This window comes from Saimiri boliviensis, chromosome 8 (genome assembly GCF_048565385.1).
Source record: "Saimiri boliviensis isolate mSaiBol1 chromosome 8, mSaiBol1.pri, whole genome shotgun sequence".
Taxonomy (NCBI): domain Eukaryota; kingdom Metazoa; phylum Chordata; class Mammalia; order Primates; family Cebidae; genus Saimiri; species Saimiri boliviensis.
In genome coordinates this window covers 41437500-41446445 of record NC_133456.1, presented here as the reverse complement: position 1 = coordinate 41446445, position 8946 = coordinate 41437500, and the positions used below count along the sequence as shown (strand labels likewise).

At 45.1% G+C, this 8946-nt stretch overlaps 2 pseudogenes; one reads left to right on the top strand and one right to left on the bottom strand.

Moving 5' to 3' along the window:
- The first annotated feature begins 3471 nt into the window (after positions 1 to 3471).
- Positions 3472 to 5423, top strand: LOC120367199 (pyruvate dehydrogenase protein X component, mitochondrial-like; annotated as a pseudogene).
- Positions 5424 to 7840: 2417 nt separating this feature from the next.
- Positions 7841 to 8385, bottom strand: LOC120367213 (large ribosomal subunit protein eL31-like; annotated as a pseudogene).
- Positions 8386 to 8946: the final 561 nt, after the last annotated feature.

Here is an 8946-nt window from a genome sequence, read left to right as displayed (position 1 = left end):
CTTTAAAAAAAGAAAGAAAGAAAGAAAGAAAGAAAGAAAACAAAAAGAAAAGTAGAGAAGGCAATGCTCCTGTGGGGGGCAGGTTGGAAGACTCTGGGAGACACTTCTGCAAAGATGATATTGACAGACTCCCTAAGGTGAGTAAGCATACTTAAAGGCTCAGGCAAACTGACAGAAGGCTTGGGGTTGATAGTGATTAACATATAACATTTATGGTGTGCTATTATGTAGGCAGACACTCTTCTAAGACACTCTGCATGGAAAACTTATGCAACAGATGTATTTATTGTACCTGTTTTACAGAAAAGGTAAGAAAAGTAGAGCAGATAAACTAGACAGCCCAAGGTCACACCACTATTAAGAATCATCACAGGCAATCTGACTGCAGAAACTTTTTATTTTTATTTTCACATTTTTTCTCTCCATTTCCACAGGTATCAACAGAGACTTACTTGAAACCATCATTTTATACTGACTCCCCAAGGGCATAGAAATGTTGCCAATTAAGAAAAAGAAGGAGCCGGGCGCGGTGGCTCAAGCCTGTAATCCCAGCACTTTGGGAGGCCGAGGCAGGTGGATCACGAGGTCGAGAGATCGAGACCATCCTGGTCAACATGGTGAAACCCTGTCTCTACTAAAAGTGCAAAAAATTAGCTGGGCATGGTGGCACGTGCCTGTAATCCCAGCTACTCAGGAGGCTGAGGCAGGAGAATTGCCTGAACCCAGGAGACGGAGGTTGCGGTGAGCCGAGATCGCGCCATTGCACTCCAGCCTGGGTAACAAGGGCGAAACTCCGTCTCAAAAAAAAAAAAAAGAAAAAGAAGAAACCATTTAACTTCAGGAAAAGCAGAAAATTGTGTAAGAAAGGAAAAATAACTACAATTGTCTACATGGTGGTGCTGTAAATGGCATTTTCATAGTCATAATAACATAAATATTGAAAAATCATCTAACTAATATGCAGTGATATTTAAAATATTAAGGCTGGGCACAGTGGCTCATGCCTTTAATTCCAACACTGGAAGGACAAGGCAGGCGGATCACTTGGGGTCAGGAGTTTGAGACCAGCCTGGCCAACATGGTGAAACTCTGTCTCTACTAAAAATAAAAAATTGGCCAGGCACGGTGGCTCATGCCTGTAATCCCACACTTTGGGAGGCTGAGGTGGTGGATCAACTGAGGTCAGGAGTTTGAGACCAAAAACACAAAAATTAGCCAGGCGTGGTGGCCTGTGCCTGTAATCCCAGTTTACTCTGGAGGCTGAGAGGCAGGACAATCACTTGAACCTGGGAGGCAGAGGTTGCAGTGAGCTGAAATTAAGCCACTGCACTCCAGGCTGCATGGTAGGGTGAGACTCTGCCTAAAAAAAAAAAAAAAAATGGGGGGGCCGGGCGCGGTGGCTCACGTCTGTAATCCCAGCACTTTGGGAGGCCGACGCGGGTGGATCACGAGGTCAAGAGATCAAGACCATCCTGGTCAACATGGTGAAACCCCGTCTATACTAAAAATACAAAAAATTAGCTGGGCATGGTGGCACGTGCCTGTAATCCCAGCTACTCAGGAGGCTGAGGCAGGAGAATTGCCTGAACCCAGGCGGCGGAGGTTGCGGTGAGCCAAGATCGCGCCATTGAACTCCAGCCTGGGTAACAAGAGCGGAACTCGGTCTCAAAAAAAAAAAAAAAAAGAAAGAAAGAAAGAAAAAAAAAAATTGGGAGACTTGGAGGGGCACAGTGGAAATAAAGAGAGAAAGGAAAGTTAAATTCTCAACTTTTTTTCTTTTAAAGACAGAGTCTGCCTCTATCGCCCAGGCTGGAGTGTAGTGGCGTGATCTCAGCTCACTGCAGCCTAAAATTTCTAGGCTCAAGTGTTCCTCCCACCTCAGTATCCTAAGTGGCTGGGAGCTACCATGCCTGGCTGAATTTTTGATTTTTTGTAAAGACCAGGTTCCCCTATGTTGCTCAGGCTGGTCTTGAACTCCTAAGCTCAAAAGGGTCAACTAAAGTATTGAAAGTGCTGCCCTCTGTGGAACCAAAAATGGAGTAGACAGTCTAGAGAGTTCTGTTTATTTTAGCAAGGCTTTTGGAATTGGTTGATTCTTTAAACAACATATACTGTTTAACTTTGTGCACGCATTTAAACTATATGGCTACATGATTAAAATAAAAATTATAAAATAAAAAAAAAAGTGAAGTTACAAATTTTAAGGGAAAAATCACCTACGTTTTCGTCCAGTCTTTGTCCTTGTCCTCATGGATATATGTGCTGGCTGGGTTCTTGGGAAAGCAGGAAATAAAACAGAATTAGTAATGCAAATGACAATTGGGGGAAAAAAAACTTGTGAAAGGAGGCCAGGCGCGGTGACTCAAGCCTGTAGTCCCAGCACTTTGGGAGGCCGAGGTGGGTGGATCACGAGGTTAAGAGATCGAGGCCATCCTAGTCAATATGGTGAAACCCCGTCTCTACTAAAAATACAAAAAATTAGCTGGGCATGGTGGCGCGTGCCTGTAATCCCAGCTCCTCAGGAGGCTGAGGCAGGAGAATTGCCTGAACCCAGGAGGCGGAGGTTGCGGTGAGCCGAGATTGCGCCATTGCACTCCAGCCTGGGTAACAAGAGCGAAACTCCGTCTCAAAAAAAAAAAAAAAAAAAAAACTTGTGAAAGGAAAGGCTAGAGGCCAAGCACAGTGGCTCACGCCTGTAATCCTGACACTTTGGGAGGCCAAGGCAGGCTGATCACTTGAGGCCAGGAATTCGAGACCAGACTGGGCAACATGGTAAAACCTCGTCTCTACTAAAAATACAAAAAAAAACTAGCCAGGTGTGGTGGCAGGAACCTGTAATTACAGCTACTCGAGAGGCATGAGAATTGCTTGAACCCAGGAGGCAGAGGCTGCAGTGGGCCAAAATGAGGCCACTACGCTCCAGCCTGGGGAACAGGGCGAGACTCCGTCTCGAAAAGAAAAGAAAAGAAAAAAGCCGGCGACCCCGCGACCCCGCGACCCCGCGCCCAGCCCCAGCCGCCGCGTCGCGATTTGGCCTCCCCTCGGGAATACCGGGCACCGGCGGCCCCGCGCCTACCTGCGCGTCGCATTTCCGAGAACAGTCTCCCTCCCGAGCGTCACAGCCAGACATGGCCCAGACGAGGGACCCCCGCGACCTCCAGTCTCCGCACAGCTTTGCGCGCCGGGCTTAGCCTGGAATCAGGCAGCCAGGCCGCAAAAGCAGTCAGGCGGCGCTGAGGGCAGTCCGGGGGCGGGGCGAACGGCGCTGAAGACCCCGCCGTCTGGGATAGCCAGCGGCGCACCAGACAGCTCGGGAGGCGTGGCCAATGTGGTTGGAGGCGGGGCTAGGAGGGCTGCAAGTTAGACCCAAAGGCACCGAAGCGTCTCGAGGCGTGGCCAACCATGCGGAGGCGGGGCCATGACGCTAGACGTCAGGCTGTGCTGCGGGCAGCCGGTGAGAAAGCCTTGAAGATGGCGGCCTCCTGGAAGCTAGGCTGTGACTCCCGGCTTTTGTGTTACCTCGTGGGCTTCCCTGGCCGCCGAAGCGTTATCAGGGCTGGTGAAGGGGGCTGTTGGGTGGTCTGTAAACCGCGGATCCAGTTGGAGATGTTTTCACAGCACGCAGTGGCTTCGGGGTGATCCCATTAAGATACTAATGCCATCACTGTCTCCCACAATGGAAGAAGGAAACATTGTGTAATGGCTGAAAAAGTATGGTGAAGCGTTGAGTGCTGGAGATGCGTTATGTGAAATTGAGACTGACAAAGCTGTGGTTACCTTAGATGCAAGTGATGATGGAATCTTGGCCAAAATTGTGATTGAAGAAGGAACTAAAAATATACGGCTAGATTCACTAATTGGTTTGATAGGAGAAGATGGAGAAGATTGGAAACACGTTGAAATTCCCAAAGATGTAGGTCCTCCACCACCAGCTTCAAAACCTTCAGAGCCTCATCCCTCACCAGAACCACAGATTGACATTCCTATCAAGAAGGAACACACACCCGGAACACTACAGTTTCATTTACGTCCAGCTGCCCACAATATTCTGGAAAAACACTCACTGGATGCTAGCCAGGGCACAGCCACTGGTCCTCAGGGGATATTCACTAAAGAGGATGCTCTCAGACTTGCCCAGTTGAAACAGATGGGCAAGATTACCCAGTCCAGACCAACCCCAGCCCCTGCAGCCACTCCCACAGCACCTTCACCCCTACAGGCCATAGCTGGGCCATCTTATCCCTTCCTATGCTCCCACCAGTATCGACTCCTGGACAACCCAGTGCAGTGGCACATTCGCTGAAATCCCCGCCGGCAATATTCCAAGAGTTATTGCCAAGAGATTAACTGAATCTAAAAGTATTGTACATGCCTATGCTACTGCTGACTGTGACCTCGGAGCTGTTTTAAAAGTTAGGCAAGATCTGGTCAAAGGTGACATTAAAGTATCAGTAAATGATTCTATCATCAAGGCAGCAGCTGTTACTCTTAAACAAATGCTAGATGTCAAAGTAAGCTGGGATGGAGAGAGCCCAAAGCAATTGCCATGTGTTGACATTTCAGTGGCTATGGCAACACATAAAGCCTTAATTACACCAATCATTAAAGATGGGGCTGCTAAGGGTATCCAGGAAATTGCTGACTCTGTAAAAGCTCTATCAAAGGAAGCAAGAGATGGAAAATTGTTGCCTGAAGAATACCAAGGAAGGTCTTTCCGTATTTCCAACTTGGGGATGTTTGGCATTGATGAATTTACTGCAGTGATTAACCCTCCTCAGGCCTGCATTTTGGCTGTTGGGAGGTTCTGACCTGTGCTGAAGCTCACTGACTGTGAAGAGGGAAATGCCAAACTGCAGCAGTGCCAGCTCATCACAGTCACAATGTTAAGTGACACTTGAGTGGTTGATGATGAACTGGCAACCAGATTTCTTAAAAGTTTTATTTTATTAAGGCCGGGCGCGGTGGCTCAAGCCTGTAATCCCAGCACTTTGGGAGGCCGAGGTGGGTGGATCACGAGGTCAAGAGATCGAGACCATCCTTGGTCAACATGGTGAAACCCCGTCTCTACTAAAAATACAAAAAAAAAAATTAGCTGGGCATAGTGGCGCGTGCCTGTAATCCCAGCTACTCAGGAGGCTGAGGCAGGAGAATTGCCTGAACCCAGGAGGTGGAGGTTGCGGTGAGCCGAGATAGCGCCATTGCACTCCAGCCTGGGTAACAAGAGCAAAACTCCGTCTCAAAAAAAAAAAAAAAGTTTTATTTTATTTTATTTTATTTTTATTATTATTTTTTTAAAGATGGGGTTTCACCATGTTGGTCAGGCTGGTCTTGAACTCCCAACCTCAGGTGATCCGCCCACCTTGGCCTCCAAAGTTCTTAAAAGTTTTAAAGCAAACCTGGAGAATCCTATCCGACTTGCCTAATCCTCGAAGATTTGAGTTGGTGTTCGGCTTAGTTGATTCAGCAGTTTTTACCAATAAACATACCTTATAGAAAAACAACTAGGTATTTTAGTATGAAGTGGATGAAATGTTTATTTAAGGTGAAAGCATTTGACCCAAGGTGTCTTCATTTTCAATTTGTGTTTAATGTTATAAAATAAATGATGATAAACTGTAACTAATAAAGGAAATAGAACATTTGGTTACTCAAATCCATTTTTAACCTCTAGTGTGGTATAAAGGGAATATTAAACTAGTTGTAAATCAAAGTATATGTTTGGCTCATTTGAGCATTTTAGAATATTTCAGAATGTATGATACATGTAAAATTAACAAACTGTTACAACTCTATCATAATTGTGTTGAAGTTAGAAGTGATCTTCAGGGCCGGGTGCGGTGGCTCACGCCTGTAATCCCAGCACTTTGGGAGGCCGGGACGGGTGGATCACGAGGTCAAGAGATCGAGACCATCCTGGTCAACATGGTGAAACCCCGTCTCTACCAAAAATACAAAAAATTAGCTGGGCATGGTGGCGCGTACCTGTAATCCCAGCTACTCAGGAGGCTGAGGCAGGAGAATTGCCTGAACCCGGGAGGCGGAGGTTGCGGTGAGCCGAGATCGCGCCATTGCACTCCAGCCTGGGTAACAAGAGCGAAACTCTGTCTCAAAAAAAAAAAAAAAAAAAAAAAAAAAAGAAGTGATCTTCAAAGAGATACCCATTAACTTAGCAGTGGGACCTCACTTTTACAAGCACTGCTGTAGATATACTTGAAGAATTTAGTATGCACAGTTTATTCTGGATAATAAATAAACAAGGATCACACTGTATTAAGGGTTATGGCAACATTATTGAAATTTTATGTACATAAAGCCATATGTTTAGGGTGATTTCTATCTGTCTTGTTTTTCACTTGTATAACACTGAACTTCTAAAGTGAAAGAATAAAAGAAGAATGAGTGAAAAGAAAGACATTTCTAAAACGGTTCAATGAAAAACTATAGTTAATACATACAAACCTTTCTAGATAAACTGCTTGCCTTCATCTTGAGTTGGAATATATTTAAATAAATTGTGTTATCTCTTGCCAAAAAAAAAAAAAAAAGAAAAGGAAAGAAAGAAAAGGAAAAAGAAAAGAAAAGAAAGAAAAGAAAAGGCTAGCACGTAACAGCAGGGGGAGCTGTCAGACTGCCACGCGGAATCGACAAAATCCCCAGCACAGTTGGGGGAGCTCCGGAGCAAAGATTAAAGGAATTTCACAGCGGAAGGGATTGGGCAAGCCATTGTTCCGCCATGTAGCTCAGACCCTGGGAAAAGGGAAGGCCCTCGCCGTGAACATCTAGCTGGAGGCTATCAACTCGCCACTTCTGGAAGCTGGGCAGCCAGTCCTTGTTTCAAAAAAATCAACACATAATAATTTTACGTATTTATGTTGTACATGTGATATTTTGATATACGTATGGACTATGGAATATGGAATGATCAAATTAGGGTAATTAAGGTATCCATCAGCTTAAACATGTATCAATTCTTTGTGTTGGAAACATTCTAAATCTTCTAGCTGTTTCAAAATATACAATAGCTAACTATTGGCACCCTTCTGTGCTATCAAATAGAACTAATTCCTTCCAACTGTATAACCATTTTTATAACCATTGACCTACCTCTCCTCATCCCCACACCCGACATTTCTCAAAAGAAGACATACAAATGGCCAACAGGTATATTAAAAGTGCTCAACATCACTAATTAGGAAAATGTAAGTCAAAACCACAATTAGATCATCACCCCAGTTAAAATTGCTATCATCAAAAAGGCAAAAAATTACAAGTGCCGGTCAGGATGTGGAGAAAAGGGAATGCTGGTACGCTGTTGGTGGAAATAAAAAACAGTGAATAAGCCGGGCGCGGTGGCTCAAGCCTGTAATCCCAGCACTTTGGGAGGCCGAGGTGGGTGGATCACGAGGTCAAGAGATCGAGACCATCCTGGTCAACATGGTGAAACCCCGTCTCTACTAAAAATACAAAAAATTAGCTGGGCATGGTGGCTCGTGCCTGTAATCCCAGCTGCTCAGGAGGCTGAGGCAGGAGAATTGCCTGAACCCAGGAGGCGGAGGTTGCGGTGAGCCGAGATCGCGCCATTGCACTCCAGCCTGGGTAACAAGAGCGAAACTCCGTCTCAAAAAAAAAAAAAAACAAAAAAAAAACCAGTGACTATTTTCTTGAAGAGAGACTTGAAGTGTGTCTCTTAGTGTTGGTCACAATATATTTTTCTCCTGTTAAATTTACAGCCACGGTGCACATGTATTCACGTACTGCTTGCTGTTTACTTTCCATTTACCTACTTCAACTTTTTTTTTTCAATTTTATAACTTTATTTGATGTATTTGACAATCAGCAATTAATTCTCATCCACATTGATGGTCTGTAGAGTTTTTGAAAGCGATAACAGGTACATAGGTAACCAAAGTACAGAGCTTATGTGGTGAACCTTCACCCTCATGTTTTCTGGACAGCCGCACACGGATTCAGTATGAGACTCATTCCTTTGGCCCAGACAGCTTTCTGGAGCTTAGTATTAATGCGCACATCTGGAGTTCCCATCTCCTTCATGGCAAATTTCCGAATCTCTTCGAGGACCTGAGGGACACGCCTCTTGAAGCCTACTCCATGGATGCGCTTGTTGATGGCGTATTCTCGGGTCACCACCCCATGGATGGCAGAACGGCCCTTTTTCTTCACTCCACCCTTCTTTGCAGGGGCCATTCTGCCAGGTCCACGTTGGAGAGGAAGCCACCTTTTATAATCATATTATTTTTAAATTAATAAAGTTACTATTACATTAAAATTATTTTATTATTAAATTCAATACAACGTGTGTGCTTATTTCAGACAAATATAAAGGATACAATGAAAACTAAGTTCCTAGGCCAGACTCCGGTTACCCAAGACTCTTTTCCAGAGGAAATGATCATTTCTTCCATATCCTTCCAGAGATAGCTATTAATTAATAAACACGGCCGGGCGCGGTGGCTCAAGCCTGTAATCCCAGCACTTTGGGAGGCCGAGGAGGGTGGATCACGAGGTCGAGAGATCGAGACCATCCTGGTCAACATGGTGAAACCCCGTCTCTACTAAAAATACAAAAATTACCTGGGCATGGTGGTGCGTGCCTGTAATCCCAGCTCGGGAGGCTGAGGCAGGAGAATTGCTTGAACCCAGGAGGTGGAGGTTGCGGTGAGCCGAGATCACGCCATTGCACTCCAGCCTGGGTAACAAGAGTGAAACTCCGTCTCAGAAAAAAAAAAAAAAAAAAAATTAATAAACACGAAGTGTTTAGAGCATCCCCTAACTCAAAGCATAGGCCATACAAGGGTCTGCAGTTAGAAACAATAGTATTGGAGATGGAGGTGTTAGCAGCAGCAAGGTAGTAGTAACAGTAGTAGCAATCGCACCGGTAGTTAGTTGTCTACATCTATCTTAATCTTTTTAAATGGCTGCATGGTA